Consider the following 26145-nt stretch of genomic DNA (forward strand, 5'->3'; position numbering starts at 1 on the left):
GGATGAATTTCGCGCAAAATTTGCTCCTTTGTGGATTGAAATTGTTTTTTTCTGAAGCATTTCAACAATGCCAACTACGTACATAAATATATATTTTGGACAACAAAATTTTTTATTTGGGCAATCTCAGAAATGAGGCGCGACGTAGCCAAGCCGTGCCATGCTCACAGAAAAATAGCACGATTCGCTTAAAATTCTCAAGAATTCGCAATCGTTGCAAGCAACAGTCTTGTTTCAAAATAAATTTGTGACTTCACGGCTATAATACACATTTCATTCATTTTCTATTAATTGAATAATCCCATACGTCAAGATATATATAATTCTAATCTATATTTTTAATAGTACAAAATGTCGAAAACGTAACCTTATTGTACGCGAACGACAGTTTTTGGTTACATCATTAGTGTATGCACTTGACGCATAGCAGATTAAACGATCACCTTTCCTTTCGACTGTCGCCATTCTGATGCGTACTTAGAAGACATATTTACATAATATGTAACACAACGATGCGAGCACTTACCATGACAAAAACTGGCGGTTCTTCCTTATGAAAAATTAGCTTATGGACAGATCAGGTGCGTAAGAAAAATTGTGTTTGATTCATTTTTTGAATGAACGTGCCTTGCTTTGAGAAATATGCGCGTGCGTTTATAAATGAAATAGATTTTATTGTATTAAATAATATTTTAGAATGCTTGGCGGCGCAGCGGCCATTCCGCTGTGCATTCTGCTGCTTCTGGGCCTATGAAGGTATTTTGTTTTTGTAAGTATTGTACAATATTAGAAATATCGACTGGGGGAAGGCAAATTTCATTGAATAAATAATAAATAAAGGTCATATATTTTCATTGACCTTTATAACGGGTGATTTTTTAGCTATTATCTTTTTAAACAGTTGGTTTAAACAGCTGACGCACGTTTAGGGTTTTGTTTCACAGTCAAACATCTTCAGTTTGATCTATAATTTAACCATGAATCGTCTTACAAACGAACAACGCTTACAAATCATTGAATTTTATTATAAAAGTACATGTTCTGTTAAGAAAGTTTATCGCGCGCTTCTTCCATTTTATGGTCAGTTTAATCGACCCACTGAAGCGCCTATTCGAGCTATTGTGACTAAATTTAGAACCAAATTTACATTATTGGACATCAAACCACCAACACGCTTACGTAGAGTGCGAACTGAAGAAAATATCGCAGCTGTATCGGCCAGTATTAATGATGACCATCAATTATCGATTCGTCGCCGTTTGCAGCAATTGGGCCTCTGTTACTCAACAACGTATACAATTTTGCGAAAGGATTTAGGTGTGAAGCCTTTCAAAATACAGCTGGTGCAAGAATTGAAGCCGAACGACCTACCACAACGCAGAATTTTTGGTGAATGGACTCTCGGAAAGTTGGCCGAAGATCCACTTTTTTATCGAAAAATTGTGTTCAGCGACGAAGCTCATTTTTGGATCAAGGGGTTCGTAAATAAGGACAATTGTCGATTTTGGAGTTGCAAGAGCTACCATTGTATCCAGAAAAGGTCACAGTTTGGTGCGGTTTATGGGCTGGAGGTATCATTGGACCGTACTTCTTCAAAGATGCTGCGAATCGTAACGTAACTGTGAATGGTGAGCGCTACCGTGAAATGATATCCAACTTTTTTTTGCCCAAAATGCAAGAGCTCGACTTGCATGACATGTGGTTTCAGCAAGACGGTGTCACATGCCACACAGCACGTGTAACAATGGACTTGTTGAGAGGCGAGTTTGGTGAACATTTTATTTCACGTTCGGGACCTGTCAATTGGCCACCCATATCATGCGATATAACGCCTTTAGATTATTTTTTGTTGGGCTATGTTAAAGCTCATGTCTTTTCAGACAAACCTGCTTCAATTAACGGAAGACAACATTAAAGCATTTATATGTGAGATACCGGCCGAAACATTGGAGAGTATTCCAAAATTGGACTAAGCGGATGGACCATTTGAAGCGCAGTTGCGGTCAACATTTGCATGAAATAATCTCCAAACATTAAATTATATGGACTGTATTATCGATTTAAATAAAAATTTCATGCATTTTTCTGATTTTTTGAAAAGCTTTCCTATAGCTCTTAAAAAATCACCCTTTAGATAGGTATAAATATGAATGTACGTGTATGTATATACATATATGTATGTATATAAGATCGCCGTAGACGAATGGGTTGGTGCGTGACTACCATTCGGAATTCAAAGAAGAACGTAGGCTCGTAAAGAAAAAGTTTTTTCTAATAGCGGTCGCCCATCGGCAGGCAATGGCAAACCTCCGGGTGTATTTCTGCCATGAAAAAGCTCCTCATAAAAACTGTAGGTCCCTCCATTTGTGGAACAAAATCAAGACGCATGCCAAACATAGGAGGAGGAGCTCGGTCAAACACCCAAAAAGGGTGTACGCGCCAATTATATATACATATATATATAAAATCCTTTAACTCCTAGTTGAACATAAGACATCTATAAATAAATAAATAATTGGCGCGTACACTTCTGTTAGGTGTTTGGCCGAGCTCCTCCTCCTATTTGTGGTGTGCGTTTTGATGTTGTTCCACAAATGGAGGGTCCTACAGTTTCAAGCCGACTCCGAACGGCAAATATTTTTATGAGGAGCTTTTTCACGGCAGGAATACACTCGGAGGTTTGCCATTGCCTGCCGAGGTGGAATTCTCTCAACTGATGGGCTCTTGACCGCCAGTCAAAAGACATTTGATGGAAAAGCTGTGGGCCACAGCACGTTATCAGCTTTAAATCCCGTTGATGCCAAGGGACGAAAGCAACATAAAAAAGGCCCGTCTGGGTATAATTTTCACCAGAGGTTTCTCGCCATTCTCGGCAGAATATAGCCGAATGAGGCCGCAGGTAAAACTCATCGAAACTTACCGCGGTAAAACTGCATTCGAGAAGTGGTTGACAACGTTGTGTTGTTGTTGATCAGGTCAAGGCAAGCCCGGAGGGTCAAGTGCCAGGATTGAACTCAATGAAGGTGGTCCGCGGATACAGGGTGATCAAATGCGATCCTCAGCTCTCCCTTGACTTCCTCCAAACCGATGTTGGCAAGATCCAGAACGTCTAGGAAGATTTGGAGCTCAAACTTATCCCGGCCAGGGATTACCAAATCGACAGCTGATTCTATACCTGCAAGCACATAACCGGAATATTCCCACTGGAGCATCATATAAACGGGGGCTCCGCAAGCGAACAGTGTGTCCTTGCCTTCTCCATATCTCGGAGGGGAGCATCGAGCCCCTAGGAAAAGTGGCCAACAAATTTGAATTGGGCGTAAGGAAAGCGCAACTGAAGATATTCCGCTCTGCAAATCCCGCGGATGACGCCAACGAGTTCCTATCGGGTATGCAACTGGACGACGCCGGTTCTGCCAAAAACGTTGGCGCTCACGAGCAGCACCCGGAAGTGCAGCTTGACGACGCTAATACCGTGTAAAATGTAAACCGTGTAAGGTCAATCTGCTACACTTTAGGACTGCGAGAGACAACCTAACTAGCTGCTGGCGGCAGAGGACGCCATGAGGCGTCGTGGGTGCGGAGCACCGAGATGAAGGAGTTTACTGCAAATAACCATAACCTGTTTTACAAACGGATTCAAGGTAATCCCAAACCTTGTATTGCAGCTTAAAAACTTTTGAATATATTTATAAAACATTATATATATGTATATATATAATCTCAACATATAGTTCACAGGATGTGACGGCTGTTGTGGAAGGAGCCGCTGAAGGTGTCAGGATAATACTTTCTTCCATCTACATGTCACATGATTGGCCAGCACCGCCCAAAGGAGCTCGTAAGGGTATGCTTGAAACCAGGAATAAAACCCTGCTACTCGGAGGCGACGCCAACGCGATGCATTATTTGATTATTAATACTAGCCTGACGATATGTAAGACAGATAATGCTCATCCTTTCACCTTTCCCCAGGACGGAGTATTTTAGGGGATGGGCGGAAGTGATTAATGTTAGTTTACTGTCTGAAAACAGTTCAGGGTCTCCCACTAAAATTATTTTCAGAGAGGATCACAGCTGGATCCTTTTCAATTTGGATCTCAGGATAGGTCCACCCTTACCGTATCAAAACCCATTAAGAACCAGTTGGAAAAGATTCAAAGATGTAGTAAGTAATAGGGTAGGAAGAGTTCCGATCAACCAAATCGCTCTCACGGATCACTCTGGGAGTAGAATTATAACATTAGAGAAGACATTTAGAAAGGCCTACAAATTGTAGTGTCGTATTAAATATTATAAACAACTCATTCTCCGTGGTGGAGTTTTTTTTTTTTTTTGTTTGTCGGGACAACTAGCAAGTACAGCACTCAGACCCAATTAAGTCCATTGTACTGTACTCGGATTCCCTTTTAATTTTCTTTAAATCTACCCTGCGAAGAAATCTGAGTAGATCTTATGGTGGTCGCTTCTTAAGACATCAGTGCCAAAGACCTCAAACCTGATTCGAGCGAAGGCGGGACAAACGCGCAGGAAGTGGTTCGCCGTCTCATCCTCCTCTCACAAGCTGGGCAGGGTATACTGTCTGCGTCGTCTACCTTCTCCAAGTGCTTCGCCCACAGAAAGTGGCCCGTCGTCAGTCCAACCAGCCATCTGCACTCCCTTCTGCTTAATGACGGGAGGGTTTGCGACAGTCGATCGGACATGAGAGGTAACATCTGTTTAGTCCATCTGCAACCTCTCTCAGCCTACCAAGCTCGTTTGTGGTTTGAAGTAACCCATTAGCTAACCGTGGCTTTGGTGGCTGCAGAAAGAAGTAGCAGAACGGGCCCCGGGCCAAAGAAGTTGGCCTCAGAGCCTATCCTAGCTAAGGAGTCAGAGGACTCGTTACCCTAGCACGCAAGGAAATGGCTATCCGGTCGTCAACGCACTATCGCCTGTGGCAAAAAAAGGTCTGCAACGGCAGCGATTCAACAGATAAAACCAGTACAGGTACCAACTAAAGACCAAAATGCCGGCTGGACGGTCGTCAAATCAAGAAAAGAAAAGAAGCCGCCTAAATCGATGCTAACCGGCGCCAGTTGGACACACCAAGTGAAGTCAAGTCCTTCTCCACCTGATCTTTCCAACGCAAAGGAGAACTTCCTCTTACTCTGTTACCGTATCGAATACTTTCAAAGCCAGAGCGTTTGTATCCATTCGGATGACATGACCCAGCCAACGTAGCCGTCGTCGTAAAGCTCATACAGCTCATTGTTCCATCGCCTGGAATTTCTGGCGTTGCCAACAAGCAACGGTCCTAACATCTTACGCAGAATCTTTTTTCTCAAACACTCCAAGCGTCGCTCCATTGGGTGTTGTCATCGACCAAGCTTCTGCACCATAAGTTAGGACGGGCATGATGAGAGCCTTGTAGAGTGTTAGATTTGTTCGTCGAGAGAGGACTTTACTGCTGAGTTGCCTACTTAGTCCAAAGTAGCACTTGTTGGCAAGAGAGATTCTACGTTGCATTTCTAGGCTGACAATATTATAGGTATTAATGCTGGTTCCTAAATATATGAAGTCTTTAAAAAAAAAAAAAAAAATAATTGGCACGTGCACTTGTTGTTCCACAAATGGAGGGACCTACATTTGCAAGCCGGCTCCGAACGGCAGATATTTTTATGAGGAGGTTTTTCATGGCAGAAATACACTCGGAGGTTTGCCATTGCCTGCCGAGGGGCGACCGCTATTAGAAAAATGTTTTTATTAATTTTGCTTTCACCGAGATTCGAACCAACGACCTCTCTGTGAATTCCGAATGGTAATCACGCGCCAACCCATTCGGCTATGGCGCCCGCGAGGTCTTTTACAAACTCGAAATTATAACTGTCAACAGTGACGTGGGTGCCGATACGCTAGTGCGCCGACTGTTTGTTTGAAGACAGGAGGTACTTCGTTTTGTTCTCGTTCGCCACCAGACCCATTCGCTTGGCTCTTTATCCAGTTCGGGGAAGGCAAAACTAACAGCGCGGTTGTTAAGGCCAATGATGTCAATATCATCGGCATACGCCAACAATTGTACGCTCTTATAAAATATTGTACGGCCAGACTAGGCAAGCTTATATCCAAATAACTCTCCTGTCCTTCTTTCTTGAGGAAAGATAAGGGCAATTTGACAGAATCTTCGGCCGATACATTAGAATATCTAATAAATACACATTTCCCAGGTAACAGGGAATATACTGAGAATATTAGTAACAATGTTCAAAAGTCCAACTTGTCATCCAATACAATCAACTACATCGTATCCCAAGATAGAATTCTATGCGCCATGAAAAACTTTGAAACATAAAAAGCAGCCGGTTCAGATGGGATACTTCTAGAAACGCCGATTCCGTGGCTGGAGGTCTTTTCCAAAAAAAGTCTTATGCTAGGGCCTATTCCAAAAAGCTGTAGGAGGGTTAAAGTAATTTTTATCTCCAAAGCTGGTAGACGCAGTTATAATTCAGCGAAAGATTTCAAACCCATCAGCTGATGCTTCTATTTTTTTAAAGCTCTCGAGCGATTGTTAGAGAAGATTACAAACACAATAATTGCATCAGACAGCTCTTAATGATGCTGTAAATACGATTGAGAGGAGCATAGAAAACAAACAATACTCATTGTCGCTTTTCTCGACATAGAGGGGACTTTTAACAACGTTAGCACAAGATCCATAATTGAGGCTCTTAATATGTTAGCCACAGACATAGGTCTCAACGAGTGTAATCACAGACAAAAAGCTAGACTACCTGCAGGAAAAGTGTAATGATGCTGCATCTAGGGTACAAGTATGGGCTTTCTGCAGCGGGGCTAAAGTTGGCCGTACCAAAAACAGAAGCGGTCCTCGTAACTGCGCGCGCAAAGAAAAAAAGAGTTCATGAAATTGCGAATAGGTTGCCATGAAATACTAACGGAAGAGGCAATAAAGTATCTAGGCGTAATGATTGATGCACGGCTCTGCTTTAAGCAATATTTAGCAACTGTGGGTTCCAAAGCAGCGGCAGTTAACGGTGCTCTTACAATAGATATACTTGTGCAGGAAATGGGACAACTTTATGACAGACAAGGAGTAAAGCCGACAGCTGAAGCGAAAGCTGCAGAACGTCTGCATTCGTTAGAAAAATGGCAAAGCAGATGGGACTCGTCTGTTAACGGTCGTTGGACCTATAGACTTATCCCTAAACTTGGCCAATGGGTGACCAGAAGGCACGATGACGTAGACCACTATCTAACCCAAATATTGAGCGATTACGGATGTTTCTTGGAGTACCTCCATCGTTTTCACATGGGGGACACTTCGTTCTGCCCAAGCTGCAACAATCCAATAGAAAGCGCGAAGCACGTGTTCTTCTACTGCCATCGTTTCAACGAAGAACGCCGAACGCTTGAGTTAGTCTTGGGTGAACAACTGAGCCCAGACAGGTTAATCAATAACATGTGCGCATCACATGGAGGAGGACGACTGTTTACGAAGTGACGACAAATAACAGACGGTCGAATCATGTGCTCACGACGACATAAGATGGTATAATATTACTGCAAAATCTTTTTTGCTGCAGATGTAAAAGAAACCTCGATGGCGTATAAAATCAATACGCTCATGTGAGAGAAGCCCGAGAGCGTGCCACACATACCACTAGTATGACAGCACTGAGACATTAGAAGACGAGCCTATAGCATGAAGCTGGCTACAAATATAGTGGACCCAGAAGTGTGGTATTGATCCATTTAATGGACACCGTTCTGGGCCTTCCCGAAGTAATGCACGGTAGTTCCGAGAAGGGAGTGTCCCCAGAATAGGAGGAGGAATTGTTTTAGTGGCTAAACCATTCGTCGCAGTTGACGACGGTCGCTGTAAGTGCGAAGGCATTTTAAACCCTGCTCACCCACCACAAAAACGAAAAAAAGGTCTCAACGAATGGATAGAGAGCAATGCTTAAAACTAGAATAATCCTCGTTGAGGTAGGCAGCGGCACGGTAAAACGTAGGAACCCCTCAGGGAGGGGTCTAATCCCTTTTGCTGTGGTTATTAGTTGTCAACAAAACCCTTACCAAATTCAACCGAAAGGGAATTAAAGCAGTGGCGTATGCGGATGACATAGTGCTTATGGTTTCAGGAATGTTTCCAGACTGTGGTTTAAGTGTACAACCCAGCAAAACGGAATTGATGCTATTCACTAAGAGAACCAAGATACCAAACTATAATCTCCCAATATTAAACGGCGTTAGTCTTATGCTAACCCAACATAACCCAACAGGCAAAATACTTAGGTGTCATCTTAGATCCCAAACTTAGCTAGAGGTCTAACATAGAGTACAGGGTAAAGAAAGCGAACAACAAAGAACATACGGGGTAATGAGATAGCGGATGAGCTAGCAAAAAAACATTCGACACAAGACTTTGCATAGGCGGTGGCAGTCTCCACCCCTCTGGACCCAATAAATCCACTGCTTCACACTATCATGATTTAGCCGAAAGAAGATGGAAGCAATTAACTACATGTACTTCAACAAAAAACACATGGCCGTGGTACAAAATCCAAAGGACGAATCACCTGTTAGGATGTTCTCGACCAAACATTTCACGCATCACTGCAATCCGTACAGTTCATGTAGAGGATCATGCAGCCAGACTTACCTCCCCTTCAATCCTATTTGCAGAAGCTGTCAAGCGGAAGGGGTGAAGGAAAGTCCTTTCCACTACTTATGTCCAGTGCTAGTTAGGGCACGACTCCGCTCCTTCGGTAAGCCTTTCCTACAGCAAATTAATGAGATCTCAGACATCGAGATAAAGAATTTGCTGCTATACTTGAACCTCACTAAATGGATCTGACAAGGAACAAAAGAAAAAGACATCACACGAGGAGAGTGGTAGTAAAACGGGGATGGTCACTAATTAGGATTATTTCAGCGGAAATACTCAACCACTTCAACAACACTTAATACCATCATACCGCAGTGATCGCTCACAAGCTGTTTGTGCCGATGCTAATATATCTAACTATTTACCCGTAGCCAAAGGTGTTCCCCAAGGGTCTATGCTCAGCCCTCTATTATCTACAAAGTGTGTTAAAATTTTGTGACATTCATGTATACGCAGATGATGTCCAATTATATTATATATCAGCTGCCTTTTTGTATCCATAAATAGTTGTATTAATAATCTCAACACTGACTTAGATCACATCAGCAAATGGGTCTGTGACAACAGGTTGCTTGGATGTGGATTGTGTGATAGTCTGTGTCGTAGTAAACTTAATGTCCTCTACTACATCATTGCCTAATATTAGTTTTTCCCTTAAAAATATTTTGTGTAAAATTTGGCGAAAAGTAAAAGGCCTGATGCTGCTTCACAAGGTCATTAACTCTTGTGAGCCCAAATACCTTGCCTAATGAATTCAATTCACTAAATCATCCCGATCACTTAACCTATTTAGTAAGAAATATATGTACTTGTCTTGTATCTGAACGTCAGTTATACGTTTTTGTTGTTCGTCTTTAGAACGCTCTACATCGATACATTCGAAGTACATTGCGCTTTAATTCACACATTATTTTGCCCACAAAATTACTAATATGCACGTACATACTACAGGTATAATAGTATATAGGTACTTTTAATGTTTCTTTGTTCTCCTCCTCCTACATCTACCCTTCACAGCATACTTTTTCCTCTCCTCCAACCCTTTTCTCGAAAACACCTCTTTTTTTAGTATTATTTTTAATCTTTTAGCATTAAGATCAAACACTGTCAAATAACTTATGGTTCAGTCTCCGACTATCACTTGCAACGTCCAGACGATAGTTTTACTCCTTGCGCTACTCCTTGCGAAGTTAATAGCAGAAAGATTTATAAAGGCCAATAATCTAGTAGGTATTTGCCAAATTACTTGCAAATTACATGATCAGCTTAACTATGTGAAGGGTACAATTTTCGCCCCTGCCTCTTTAATATTCCTGAAAACGAAATCGTTGAAGAGCTCAAATTTTATCATTTGGTGTCAGTTTACACCGTGGATGGTGTAACCAAATCAACAGGAGTTGTTCTGCTGACTTTCGATCTTTACAATTTACGGCTGGAATTTAGAATAATGTCTATTGTGCAATTTTTGGCAAACTATTATGTCTTTATTAATGAAACTTGGTGGAGATGTTAGTGTGGTTTTAAGGAACACTCTTTATAACTCCAAATTATTCGGGAAATAATAATTTCGTAATTATTTGCCTTCAAAATGCCCTCGGAAACTTCACTATAATTTGCCACACTACCCTATATATTTTTAACACTTCAGTAAAATTCACCAAATATACACTAACACGCGTGTTTTTACTTATTTTTATCCTTATATTCGAATTATTTTTATTAATGCATTTGTCCATACAATCGCTTTCCAATTTTAAACGCGAATAAGAAGAAGATTGGAATGACAACAGTATGGTGTTGCCGGATGCCTGCAAATGAAAACAAAAATATGAAAAAAAATTAAGTATTTGAGTTTAGTGTTAATGGTTATAGTGCCTTCTTACTACATACATGCATATGACGTTTTAATTTTGGGTTCAATGGTTTTAACATGGAAAGGAGTTCTACGCAAAAATACTGTGGATTGCGTGGCCGGAATTGGACTGATGAGGGTTATTTTTTTGAAGCGCGGCCGAAGGCCGCCCACGCCAAAAGAAGTTCTACGCAAAAATACTGTGGATTGCGTAGCCGGAGTGGGATTGATGAGGGTTGTTTTTTTGAAGCGCGGCCCAAAAAAATTCTATGCATGAGGACCCGTTTGTGAAACTGATCGAAGCAATACAATGCACTTATATAATGTAATTTTTGGCTTTTATTTACTTTATTATTTTTTGTGATACGCTTAATATCATTGTTTTTAAGTTTCGATGAGTTGTATTTTTTTATTTTCAAAAATATTTCTCAATTTTAAATTACAGCAAAAAATACTGCAGTTTTACAATGAACCTTCCACTGAACATCTCTGCATACGAACTTCGTTTTTATGTCAGGTGTATGGCAGCACCAACTTTTCGCTAAATTAGAGAACTTTAACATTAAATTACTTAAAAACTATAAGCCTCCGGCAGGTTCGGTTTTCAGTTTTAGGATGGGGATGCACCCCTCTATCCCGCCCTTTTAACCTTTTTTTCAAAGCGATATACATTATACTAAATATTTCCCCAACTTACCAAGCAAAATATATATATCCTGATATAATGTAAAAATACGTGAATATATTCCCAACCCGCAGAGGTGCCAATCTTGTCAAATGTTTGACCAAAAGACTGTTCAAGTGTTAAATGCGCCAATTGCGCCGAAGAACATCCCTCCTCGTCCCAACAATGCAAAAGATTTGATTATTATATGCGCCAACATTTAAAATCAAAGTAACTTTAGTAATCGTTGCTTTAATTTAAAAAGAAGAATTTAAACAAAATACATTATAAAACGACCTCACATTTTGGTGTGTGCGTTTTAGTAAATTTAAAACTATACAAATTTGATGAAGATGTTTAATAATTTTTTGAGTTGAAATTAATTTTATAATATGTTCACATACGTTCACGTTCGCGCTTAACTCAAAATCCGTAATTAAAAAGCGAGATTTCCCATACAAAATTTCTCTCATAAAATCTGAAATTATAAAATAATCCTAGATAATAACAATACTTTTTGACATACAATCCTGTGGTTTCTGTGTTATCGATAAATATTATTACAAATGTAAGGAGAAACATAATAAAAACTAAATGAAATGGATGCCGGTAAGGAAAACAAGTCTGTAAAGATAGTTCTAATACAATTTTTGCTAAATATTATTAATTATGGATTAATTTTACAAAAAAAACGGGCGTCCATAATCGTTTTGTCCTCTTATTACTCTCTATAGAATATCCCATGCGCATTGCTGCCATAATTTTTTGCAACCTCAGTAAACGTCGCATACGGATTTCCTCCAACTGTTTATTATTAGCAGCCAAGTGCGCAATTAAATTAGCTATTCCTTCTCCTTGTATTTTCTTCATATCGGTAATAATAATTAAAGAAACCAAAAACACCGAATATTCCACCAATATAATTTCTATGAAGAAAAACCTCTCAATGTAGTATTGACAGCTGATTGTGAATTTTGCAGGTAATCTGACATATGTGAACGGGTAGATTAATTTGGTGGATTTATAGGTGATTAATGTATATCTGAACGTATTATTATACGAGAATTCATAGAGCATACAAGTGTTTTGGCATATTGAGACTCTGTAGCCAAAAAGTAAGGTGAATTTGGTTGTAAAATGAAAAACCTTTATTTATTCTTGTAAATCAATTTCTTCCCCTTCAAAATAATCCCCTCACGATGATATAAACTTATGTCAACGATTTTTCCAGTCCCCGAAACATGCCAAATAGTCCATTTCCGGTATAGCCATCAGCGCCTTCTTCGATTCAGCTTTTATCTCCTCAATCGACTCGAAACGCGTTCCCCGGAGTGGTCTCTTGAATTTTGGGAATAGCCAGAAGGCACACGGAGCCAAATCAGGCGAATACGGTGGTTGCGGAACGATATGCGCGGAATTTTTGGCGAAGTGGTCACGAAGAACGAGTGCAGTGTGAGACGGTGCATTATCGTGATGCAAAAACCAAGAGTTGTTGGCCCATAATTCTGGTCTTTTTAGACGAATTGCTTCACGTAAACGACGCATAACGCTCAAATAATATTCCTTATTAACAGTTTGGCCAGGTGGAAGAAATTCATAGTGCACTACACCACGAAAATCGAAAAAAACTGTCATCATGACCTTTATTTTTGAATGACTTTGACGTGCTCTTTTCGGTCTGGCCTCGCCTTTAGCACGATATTCGCTTGATTGGTCGGTTGTTTCACGTTTCCGCAGCCGAAATTTCATTCCGCAAACAAAATTTGATGGCACTTCTCTGCTCAATCAAATCAGACATTGTAAAAATCGAAAAATGCACTCTTGGCCGTTTGGTAAACACAAGCGTAAATATATTACTGATAATGACATTCACATGAAAGTTGGCCCAGATGTTATTAACAGTGCTGCCAACTCATGAAAAAAATAACTAGAGCGAAATTTTAATCCCGCGAAGTTTGACAAATAAATTCACCTTACTTTTTGCAGGCAGTAGTATATATGTATGTACTTATATATATCAATATGTACATATATTATGTTTGTAATGTTTCTGCAAAAGTTCAATTACATCTTCAATTCATATAGTGTTGCCTACATATGTGCATACGCATGCAGCAACCATGACCTGCCTCACGAGCATCGCCTTATCATATTTACAAGCAATTAATAGGGAGTAAATAACAACCATGCATGTATATACATATGTGTATACACACTTGATGCCCTAGCCTATATACGTAGGTACATATTTGTGTTTTGAACTTCCAACAAAACAATGCTTACTAATGTACACATATGCATGTACATACATACAACCGCACACACAGGGCACTCACTTTATACCTCTAAATGCGTATGTCGTCCAACGACAAAATTCTATGCCCAGCGACTACAAGAACAAAATGCGTTAATAGGCGCAGCGGAGCGGCCGTCATTCTAGTTGCCATGATACTGAACAATCTAAAATAGTCGCGGCGGCGCCGAACAGTTTCAACCATTGTTCGGTACAACAAACACTCATCATCAAAAAATTCATTGATAAATTCGAGCTCATAGTTCTAAGAGCAAAGTACTTTCATTCATAAAATGAAAATTTTCAATTTTCTCTACCATTCGAAAATAGTCAATATTGGAATATTTCGCGTAGAATTATTTGCCAATGTTTGGTAAATCTGGAATTTTTGTCATGTCGAATGGACGCGGCTCGTATATATGTTTGCACACATATATGTATGTATATATGTCTTCTAAATGCTCGACAACCGCAGCTGCTGTGCGTCAAGAGCGCTTAGGAGCATACAGTACGTTGCAGAAAACAGCACAAGTAGCTTATAAAAAAGTTCTGTGTCGGACATTTCAATACTAGAAAAAATTTTCGAAACAATTATTTTATGTTCTCTAATAGTAGGTAAATAGTTAGTTAGTAGATTACTTTACATATGTATAATAGTTCTTCATTTGATAAAAAGTGCACAAAAACATATCCATATATATAATATGTAAGACTAGAAAGTTGTTCTGAAATTAGAGTATTTCAAGATTACTTTACATATTTGAAGGTTGCTGTACATACAGTGCTGTGCCTATGAATGTGCACTGGATTTCTTGAGCAGTTTTAGGGAATCGTAATATTTGTTTTTGCCTCGGTAAGTGCACACACATACACACATCATATATCATATACATACATATATGCGCATATGTATATAAATTCACATATTTCAATTTGCATATGCTATCTTCCTGTGTGCCTAGTAATGAAGCGTTTTCTATAAAGGATTTTGATTTGGGAATTCATCAGACACATATATGTGTGCTTAATAACATCACTTTGATGTGCCTGTGAGTGCGCGTTGGATACCTTGGACATTTTTTGCGAACCGTAATATTTTTTCTGTGGCAAGCGCATATTAAAATTTGCATATGCCATCTTTCTATAGAGGATTTTGATTTGGTTGAAGGGAATTCAACAAAGTTTTAGAGAAGATGTCTAAGACAGAAATATATTTTTGGATAATTTGCTCTTTCTACGTCACTATTGAACTTAGCATATTTGTTTTCTATGATGAAGTGGCTGTAGCTGGCCTACTGTGTTAACATTCTTTCTTCCTTCATATAAACGAATTTTACTCAACTGCTGTTTAATTTGACCAGTTGAGTATATTTCTGTTAACTTTTGGTGAAAAATTTGTCTGTGGTGAAGTACGCGCGCAAAACGAGCACCCCTCAAAATTTAATGCGTTCCCATCATTGAGACTTCTCTATACATTAATGTCCTCTGAAGCATGTACGAATGAATCAAACAGAAAATATAAAACAAAAACCAGAAAATCACCACGAAATGCAAGCCCCTACACACCATTCACTAAATTCTCGTTCAAATCTCAACTCACACGCAAAAACAACTCTGCGACAAACTCCCACCTATCGCCAATCACTTCTCACACTCTTTACACTACGCCAAACATATCAAACTTCCCTCATTCGCTCGCTAATCTTCCCATCGAAGCAACAAATACGGCACCATTAACTTCTCTCTCTAATCTTACACGAAACAGTTAGACCCAAAAATTCAATTACGTATCAATCGAGCATATCCGATGATAGTAGCGCTCTTAAACAATAAAACATGAACATCTGTTTACCGATCTTTTTTCTTTCTCCTATCTTGACTTTTGTATGTATCTTAAAATAGTTCAGTGGAATATGGAAAGTTATTACTAAAATTTTAATGAGCTATGTTTGCTTTCGACTGACCAAAATCGAGATGTCTTATGCATACAAGAAACCTATATTCCATTTTTCACATCCAACTCACATATAGTTACCCCAAAGACCTATATATTGGTTACTTCTCAAATTTACAATACTCAGTCGTCAAAGCAAGGAGTTGGCATCCTGATAAAACCTCACATCCCCCACAAACTAATCATCATAAATTCTAACATTGCAGCCATAGTATTAGAAATCTACTTAAACTCAAAACTCACATTAATAAATATTTATATATTCTCGATTCAAGACTTCTCGAGTGAAGAATTAATATCATACATATCCCAAGTAAATTCTCAGTTATTAATGTCAGTGGACTTTAATGCTTGGAGCTTTGTCTGGGACTCCAGTACCAAAGGGAGTCAAAGGGAGCGTAGCTGCGGGAATTACAGGCGATGTCTCATAGTTTGTTTGCTGGCTGCCTATTGAGGCGGTAAAGAGGAGTCATTTTTATTTTCACTTACACATTTCAGAGAACGCACTGATACTGTCTTTATTTGACGCGAGTTTGTTGTCGATACGAGCACGACTCGGTGAAGATGGTGTTCGTTCTACCGGCATAAGAGGGAAACTTTTTTTTTGTTTTATTGACCCTTTGTGACAGGCCTCTAAGTTGAATAACAAAATAAGGCACTTACGGCTTGAGCACACTGGGTACTATGTATATCGCTCACAGTCAATGAATGTACATTGTCAGGGGTTTTCCGATTTATCTCATATGTTATATTAAGTAAATATGTCAGAAGGGTTGCCATTGCCTGCCGAGGCCGAACTCTATTAGAAATAAGTGTTTCTTCATTTTGATATTTCATGATCGGAGATTTGAACCTACGTACTCCGAAGGATACGAATCATCGAAACGAAGCCCGAAACGACCGAAACTGTGTCGCTGTACAATTAAATTCTATCAGGGTGCGGGGTATAAAGTCGATTCCAAATAACGGAAGGATATTCTAACTTCGATCGGACTAAAAAATTTAACAGCATAAGGATCCTTAACATCTCTCGCATGATACTTTAAAAAAACTAGATTGGAGTATTCTATAATAGTAGAAAGTTGAAAGTATAGGACCGAATAATATGTAACGATACTACATATTTTGAGCTTTCGACGGGGTCATTTGAAAACATTTGTTAATATTTTGATGCTCTACTCACTTAGATTGTTTAAGCATTGTATAAATGATAATATAGAGTCACGATCTCGAATAACAATTATTCTGTATGTGGGGTGCCGCCGGTACTGACATCCCATTTCCGCTCAAATATATTGTTCGCCCTCTTTTTGTAAAGAAAAGGACAGGATAGACATATCATCATGTCGTCTTATAAAAGCGATCAATGATGGCTTTGCTCGTATACACAAAGAATAAACGACGCAGAGTGCTGCGGCTCAATATAAACAGTGGACAAAAATAGGCAAATGGATGAATTTCGCGCAAAATTTGCTATTTGTGGATTGAAATTGTTTTTTTCTGAAGCATTTCAACAATGCCAACTACGTACATAAATATATATTTTGGACAACAAAATTTTTTATTTGGGCAATCTCAGAAATGAGGCGCGACGTAGCCAAGCCGTGCCATGCTCACAGAAAAATAGCACGATTCTCAAGAATTCGCAATCGTTGCAAGCAACAGTCTTGTTTCAAAATAAATTTGTGACTTCACGGCTATAATACACATTTCATTCATTTTCTATTAATTGAATAATCCCATACGTCAAGATATATATAATTCTAATCTATATTTTTAATAGTACAAAATGTCGAAAACGTGTTTTGTTCATTAGTGTATGCACTTGACGCATAGCAGCTTAAACGATCACCTTTCCTTTCGACTGTCGCCATTCTGATGCGTACTTAGAAGACATATTTACATAATATGTAACACAACGATGCGAGCACTTACCATGACAAAAACTGGCGGTTCTTCCTTATGAAAAATTAGCTTATGGACAGATCAGGTGCGTAAGAAAAATTGTGTTTGATTCATTTTTTGAATGAACGTGCCTTGCTTTGAGAAATATGCGCGTGCGTTTATAAATGAAATAGATTTTATTGTATTAAATAATATTTTAGAATGCTTGGCGGCGCAGCGGCCATTCCGCTGTGCATTCTGCTGCTTCTGGGCCTATGAAGGTATTTTGTTTGAGGAGCTTTTTCATGGCAGGAATACACTCGGAGGTTTGCCATTGCCTGCCGAGGGGCGACCGCTATTAGAAAAATGTTTTTATAAATTTTGCTTTCACCGAGATTCGAACCAACGACCTCTTTGTGAATTCCGAATTGTAATCACGCACCAACCCATTCGGCTACGGCGGCCGTCGATAAGACATCTATTAGTAATGTATTAATGCGTTCACATATAATTAAAAAGCGAGATTTCCCATACAATATTTCTCTCCCAAAATCTGAGATTATAAAATAATCCTAGATAATAACCATACTTTTTGAATGCAACTCTGTAATTTCTATGTAATAGATCATTATTTTTACGCGTGTAAAGAAAAACGTCAAAGTTCAAACTAAATAAAATGGACGCCGGCAAAGAAAACACGTTTGCAGATATAATTCTAATAAAATTTTTGTAAGATATTATTAATTATGCATTCATATTACATTTTCCTCATTTTCCTTGTCGTTTCTCCATATCGTTAATAATAATTAAATAAACCAAAAACACAGAAATATTCCACCAAAATAATTTCTATGAAACCTTTTAGTGCAGTATTCACAGCTGATTGTCAATTTTGCAGATAATCTGCCATATATGAACGGGTAGATTCATTTTGTGGATTTATTGGTAGTTAATGCATATGTGAAAGTACTTTATGGTAGGTATAAAATTACAATAAGCAAGTACCGTGTCGCACGCACAGACAAATAGCTCGATTCGCTAAAAACTCTCGAGAGTTCGCATTCGTCGTCAGAAGAAAAATGTATAAGGAAACATTGATACCCCTCGGGAGAACATGTGGGTGGTGGATAGGGGAACGCCTCCCAGATATGGGTGGTAAGAGAACATCTCCCGCGAACCACACAGGTCGAAGATGTAAGCTTCGTTAAAAAAACTCCCTCAACTCAAGGTGTAATGCCACCCGTGCTTACTGGGTGGGTTTGGCAGCCGGAGGACTAAATAAGACTGTCTTCTAACTGGGCCTGGTGTGTAGACCAGTTATTCCCCCGATATTCTGCTTGATCACCGCATATGGTGACATGTGCAACCCTTCATAGGGGACCGTACGACACAAAATAATGGACAACCACAATCCCGAAAAATCGGATAACATTCACAAACAGACAGACAAATGGACGGACCCAATGACAAAACGGATGGACAAATGGACCAAACAGACAGAGACTAGCGGTCGAAAGGAAGTTTGGAATTCTCTCAACTGATGCACTCTTGACCTCCAGTCAAAAGACATTTGATGGAAAAGCTGTGGGCCACAGCACGTTATCATCTTTAAATCAACTTTATATCCGTTGATGCCAAGGGACGAAAGCAACATAAAAATGGCCCGCCCGGGTATAATTTACACCAGAGGTTTCTCGCTATTCTCGACAGAATATAGCCGAATGAGGGCGCAGGTAAAATTCATCCAAACTTACCGCGGTAAAACTGCATTCGAGAAGAGGTTGACAACGTTGTGTTGTTGTTGATCAGGTCAAGGCAAGCCCGGAGGGTCAAGTGCCAGGATTGAACTCAATGAAGGTGGTCCGCGGATACAGGGTGATCAAATGCGATCCTCAGCTCTCCCTTGACTTCCTCCAAACCGATGTTGGCAAGATCCAGAACGTCTAGGAAGATTTGGAGCTCAAACTAATCCCGGCCAGGGATTACCAAATCGACAGCTGATTCTATACCTGCAAGCACATAACCGCAATATTCCCACTGGAGCATCATATAAACGGGGGCTCCGCAAGCGAACAGTGTGTCCTTGCCTTCTCCATATCTCGGAGGGGATCATCGAGCCCCTAGGAAAAGTGGCCGACAAATTTGAATTGGGCGTAAGGAAAGCGCAACTGAAGATATTCCGCTCTGCGAATCCCGCGGATGACGCCAACGAGTTCCTATCGGGTATGCAACTGGACGACGCCGGTTCTGCCAAAAACGTTGGCGCTCACGAGCAGCACCCGGAAGTGCAGCTTGACGACGCTAATACCGTGTAAAATGACCAGTAAGGTCAATCTGCTACACTTTAGGACTGCAAGAGACAACATAACTAGCTGCTGGCGGCAGAGGACGCCATGAGGCGTCGTGGGTGCGGAGCACCGAGATGAAGGAGTTTACTGCAAATAACCATAACCTGTTTTACAAACGGATTCAAGGTAATCCCAAAACTTGTATTGCAGCTAAAAAACTTTTGAATATATTTATAAAACATTATATATATGTACATATATAATCTCAACATATAGTTCACAGGATGTGACGGCTGTTGTGGAAGGAGCCGCTGAAGGTGTCAGGATAATACTTTCTTCCATCTACATGTCACATGATTGGCCAGCACCGCCCAAAGGAGCTCGTAAGGGTATGCTTGAAACCAGGAATAAAACCCTGCTACTCGGATGCGACGCCAACGCGATGCATTCTTTTATTATTAATACTAGCCTGACGATATGTACGACAGATAATGCTTATCCTTTCACCTTTCCCCAGGACGGAGTATTTTAGGGGATGGGCGGAAGTGATTAATGTTAGTTTACTGTCTGAAAACAGTTCAGGGTCTCCCACTAAAATTATTTTCAGAGAGGATCACAGCTGGATCCTTTTCAATTTGGATCTCAGGATAGGTCCACCCTTACCGTATCGAAACCCATTAAGAACCAGTTGGAAAAGATTCAAAGATGTAGTAAGTAATCAACCAAATCGCTCTCACGGATCACTCCGGCAGTATAATTATAACATTAGAGAAGACATTTAGAAAGGCCTACAAAAAGTAGTCTCGTGTTAAATATTAAGTGAAGTCAAGTCCTTCTCCACCTGATCTCTCCAACGCAAAGGAGAACTTCCTCTTCCTCTGTTACCACCAGCTGGTACCGTATCGAATACTTTCAAAGCCAGAGCGTTTGTATCCATTCGGATGACATGACCCAGCCAACGTAGCCGCTGGATCTTTATTTGCTGCGCTATGTCTATGTCGTCGTAAAGCTCATACAGCTCATTGTTCCATCGCCTGGAATTTCTGGCGTTGCCAACAAGCAACGGTCCTAAAATCTTACGCAGAATCTTTTTTCTCAAACACTCCAAGCGTCGCTCCATTGGGTGTTGTCATCGACCAAGCTTCTGCACCATAAGTTAGGACGGGCATGATGAGAGCCTTGTAGAGTGTTAGATTTATTCGTCGAGAGAGGACTTTACTGCTGAGTTGCCTACTTAGTCCAAAGTAGCACTTGTTGGCAAGAGAGATTCTACGTTGCATTTCTAGGCTGACAATATTATAGGTGTTAATGCTGGTTCCTAAATATACGAAGTCTTTAAAAAAAAAAAAATAATAATTGGCGCGTGCACTTGTTGTTCCACAAATGGAGGGACCTACATTTTCAAGCCGGCTCCGAACGGCAGATATTTTTATGAGGAGGTTTTTCATGGCAGAAATACACTCGGAGGTTTGCCATTGCCTGCCGAGGGGCGACCGCTATTAGAAAAATGTTTTTATTAATTTTGCTTTCACCGAGATTCGAACCAACGACCTCTCTGTGAATTCCGAATGGTAATCACGCGCCAACCCATTCGGCTACGGCGCCCGCGAAGTCTTTTACAAACTCGAAATTATAACTGTCAACAGTGACGTGGGTGCCGATACGCTAGTGCGCCGACTGTTTGTTTGAAGACAGGAGGTACTTCGTTTTGTTCTCGTTCGCCACCAGACCCATTCGCTTGGCTCTTTATCCAGTTCGGGGAAGGCAGAACTAACAGCGCGGTTGTTAAGGCCAATGATGTCAATATCATCGGCATACGCCAACAATTGTACGCTCTTATAAAATATTGTACGGCCAGACTAGGCAAGCTTATATCCAAATAACTCTCCTGTCCTTCTTTCTTGAGGAAAGATAAGGGCAATTTGACAGAATCTTCGGCCGATACATTAGAATATCTAATAAATACACATTTCCCAGGTAACAGGGAATATACTGAGAATATTAGTAACAATGTTCAAAAGTCCAACTTGTCATCCAATACAATCAACTACATCGTATCCCAAGATAGAATTCTATGCGCCATGAAAAACTTTGAAACATAAAAAGCAGCCGGTTCAGATGGATACTTCTAGAAACGCCGATTCCGTGGCTGGAGGTCTTTTCCAAAAAAAGTCTTATGCTAGGGCCTATTCCAAAAAGCTGTAGGAGGGTTAAAGTAATTTTTATCTCCAAAGCTGGTAGACGCAGTTATAATTCAGCGAAAGATTTCAGACCCATCAGCTGATGCTTCTATTTTTTTAAAGCTCTCGAGCGACTGTTAGAGAAGATTACAAACACAATAATTGCATCAGACAGCTCTTAATGATGCTGTAAATACGATTGAGAGGAGCATAGAAAACAAACAATACTCATTGTCGCTTTTCTCGACATAGAGGGGACTTTTAACAACGTTAGCACAAGATCCATAGTTGAGGCTCTTAATAATATATGTTAGCCACAGACATAGGTCTCAACGAGTGTAATCACAGACAAAAAGCTAGACTACCTGCAGGAAAAGTGTAATGATGCTGCATCTAGGGTACAAGTATGGGCTTTCTGCAGCGGGGCTAAAGTTGGCCGTACCAAAAACAGAAGCGGTCCTCGTAACTGCGCGCGCAAAGAAAAAAAGAGTTCATGAAATTGCGAATAGGTTGTCATGAAATACTGACGGAAGAGGCAATAAAGTATCTAGGCGTAATGATTGATGCACGGCTCTGCTTTAAGCAATATTTAGCAACTGTGGGTTCCAAAGCAGCGGCAGTTAACGGTACTCTTACAATAGATATACTTGTGCAGGAAATGGGACAACTTTATGACTGACAAGGAGTAAAGCCGACAGCTGAAGCGAAAGCTGCAGAACGTCTGCATTCGTTAGAAAAATGGCAAAGCAGATGGGACTCGTCTGTTAACGGTCGTTGGACCTATAGACTTATCCCTAAACTTGGCCAATGGGTGACCAGAAGGCACGATGACGTAGACCACTATCTAACCCAAATATTGAGCGGTTACGGATGTTTCTTGGAGTACCTCCATCGTTTTCACATGGGGGACACTTCGTTCTACCCAAGCTGCAACAATCCAATAGAAAGCGCGAAGCACGTGTTCTTCTACTGTCATCGTTTCAACGAAGAACGCCGAACGCTTGAGTTAGTCTTGGGTGAACAACTGAGCCCAGACAGGTTAATCAATAACATGTGCGCATCACATGGAGGAGGACGACTGTTTACGAAGTGACGACAAATAACAGACGGTCGAATCATGTGCTCACGATGACATAAGATGGTATAATATTACTGCAAAATCTTTTTTGCTGCAGATGTAAAAGAAACCTCGATGGCGTATAAAATCAATACGCTCATGTGAGAGAAGCCCGAGAGCGTGCCACACATACCACTAGTATGACAGCACTGAGACATTAGAAGACGAGCCTATAGCATGAAGCTGGCTACAAATATAGTGGACCCAGAAGTCTGGTATTGATCCATTTAATGGACACCGTTCTGGGCCTTCCCGAAGTAATGCACGGTAGTTCCGAGAAGGGAGTGTCCCCAGAATAGGAGGAGGAATTGTTTTAGTGGCTAAACCATTCGACGCAGTTGACGACGGTCGCTGTAAGTGCGAAGGCATTTTAAACCCTGCTCACCCACCACAAAAACGAAAAAAAGGTCTCAACGAATGGATAGAGAACATGCTTAAAACTAGAATAATCCTCGTTGAGGTAGGCAGCGGCACGGTAAAACGTAGGAACCCGTCAGGGAGGGGTCTAATCCCTTTTGCTGTGGTTATTAGTTGTCAACAAAACCCTTACCAAATTCAACCGAAAGGGAATTAAAGCAGTGGCGTATGCGAATGACATAGTGCTTATGGTTTCAGGAATGTTTCCAGACTGCGGTTTAAGTGTACAACCCAGCAAAACGGAATTGATGCTATTCAGTAAGAGAACCAAGATACCAAACTATAATCTCCCAATATTAAACGGCGTTAGTCTTATGCTAACCCAACATAACCCAACAGGCAAAATACTTAGGTGTCATCTTAGATCCCAAACTTAGCTAGAGGTCTAACATAGAGTACAGGGTAAAGAAAGCGAACAACAAAGAACATACGGGGTAATGAGATAGCGGATGAGCTAGCAAAAAAACATTCGACACAAGACTTTGCATAGGCGGTGGCAGTCTCCACCCCTCTGGACCCAATAAATCCACTGCTTCACACTATCATGACTTAGCCGAAAGAAGATGGAAGCAATTAACTACATGTACTACAACAAAAAACACATGGCCGTCGTACAAAATCCAAAGGACGAATCACCTGTTAGGATGTTCTCGACCAAACATTTCACGCATCACTGCAATCCGTACAGTTCATGTAGAGGATCATGCAGCCAGACTTACCTCCCCTTCAATCCTATTTGCAGAAGCTGTCAAGCAGAAGGGGTGAAGGAAAGTCCTTTCCACTACTTATGTCCAGTGCTAGATAGGGCACGTCTCCGCTCCTTCGGTAAGCCTTTCCTACAGCAAATTAATGAGATCTCAGACATCGAGATAAAGAATTTGCTGCTATACTTGAACCTCACTAAATGGATCTGACAAGGAACAAAAAAAAAGACATCACACGAGGAGAGTGGTAGTAAAACGGGGATGGTCACTAATTAGGATTATTTCAGCGGAAATACTCAACCACTTCAACAACACTTAATACAATCATACCGCAGTGATCGCTCACAAGCTGTTTGTGCCGATGCTAATATATCTAACTATTTACCCGTAGCCAAAGGTGTTCCCCAAGGGTCTATGCTCGGCCCTCTATTATCTACAAAGTGTGTTAAAATTTTGTGACATTCATGTATACGCAGATGATGTCCAATTATATATCAGCTGCCTTTTTGTATCCATAAATAGTTGTATTAATGATCTCAACACTGACTTAGATCACATCAGCAAATGGGTCTGTGACAACAGGTTGCTCTTGGATGTGGATTGTGTGATAGTCTGTGTCGTAGTAAACTTAAACTACAACAATGCCTAATATTAGTTTCTCCCTTGAAAATATTTTGTGTAAAATTTGGCGAAAAGTAAAAGGCCTGATGCTGCTTCACAAGGTCATTAACTCTTGTGAGCCCAAATACCTTGCCTAATGAATTCAATTCACTAAATCATCCCGATCACTTAACCTATTTAGTAAGAAATATATGTACTTGTCTTGTATCTGAACGTCAGTTATACGTTTTTGTTGTTCGTCTTTAGAACGCTCTACATCAATACATTCGAAGTACATTGCGCTTTAATTCACACATTATTTTGCCCACAAAATTACTAATATGCACGTACATACTACAGGTATAATAGTATATAGGTCCTTTTAATGTTTCTTTGCTCTCCTCCTCCTACATCTACCCTTCACAGCATACTTTTTCCTCTCCTCCAACCCTTTTCTCGAAAACACCTCTTTTTTTAGTATTATTTTTAATCTTTTAGGATTAAGATCAAACACTGTCAAATAACTTATGGTTCAGTCTCCGACTATCACTTGCAACGTCCAGACGATAGTTTTACTCCTTGCGCTACTCCTTGCGAAGTTAATAGCAGAAAGATTTATAAAGGCCAATAATCTAGTAGGTATTTGCCAAATTACTTGCAAATTACATGATCAGCTTAACTATGTGAAGGGTACAATTTTCGCCCCTGCCTCTTTAATATTCCTGAAAACGAAATCGTTGAAGAGCTCAAATTTTATCATTTGGTGTCAGTTTACACCGTGGATGGTGTAACCAAATCAACAGGAGTTGTTCTGCTGACTTTCGATCTTTACAATTTACGGCTGGAATTTAGAATAATGTCTATTGTGCAATTTTTGGCAAACTATTATGTCTTTATTAATGAAACTTGGTGGAGATGTTAGTGAGGTTTTAAGGAACACTCTTTATAACTCCAAATTATTCGGGAAATAATAATTTCGTAATTATTTGCCTTCAAAATGCCCTCGGAAACTTCACTATAATTTGCCACTCTACCCAATATATTTTTAACACTTCAGTAAAATTCACCAAATATACACTGACACGCGTGTTTTTACTTATTTTTATCCTTATATTCGAACTATTTTTATTAATGCATTTGTCCATACAATCACTTTCCAATTTTAAACGCGAATAAGAAGAAGATTGGAATGACAACACTATGGTGTTGCCGGATGCCTGCAAATGAAAACAAAAATATGAAAAAAAATTAAGTATTTGAGTTTAGTGTTAATGGTTATAGTGCCTTCTTACTACATACATGCATATGACGTTTTAATTTTGGGTTCAATGGTTTTAACATGGAAAGGAGTTCTACGCAAAAATACTGTGGATTGCGTGGCCGGAATTGGACTGATGAGGGTTATTTTTTTGAAGCGCGGCCGAAGGCCGCCCACGCCAAAAGAAGTTTTACGCAAAAATACTGTGGATTGCGTAGCCGGAGTGGGATTGATGAGGGTTGTTTTTTTGAAGCGCGGCCGAAGGCCGC

Source organism: Anastrepha ludens, chromosome X, assembly GCF_028408465.1.
Source record: "Anastrepha ludens isolate Willacy chromosome X, idAnaLude1.1, whole genome shotgun sequence".
Lineage (NCBI taxonomy): Eukaryota > Metazoa > Arthropoda > Insecta > Diptera > Tephritidae > Anastrepha > Anastrepha ludens.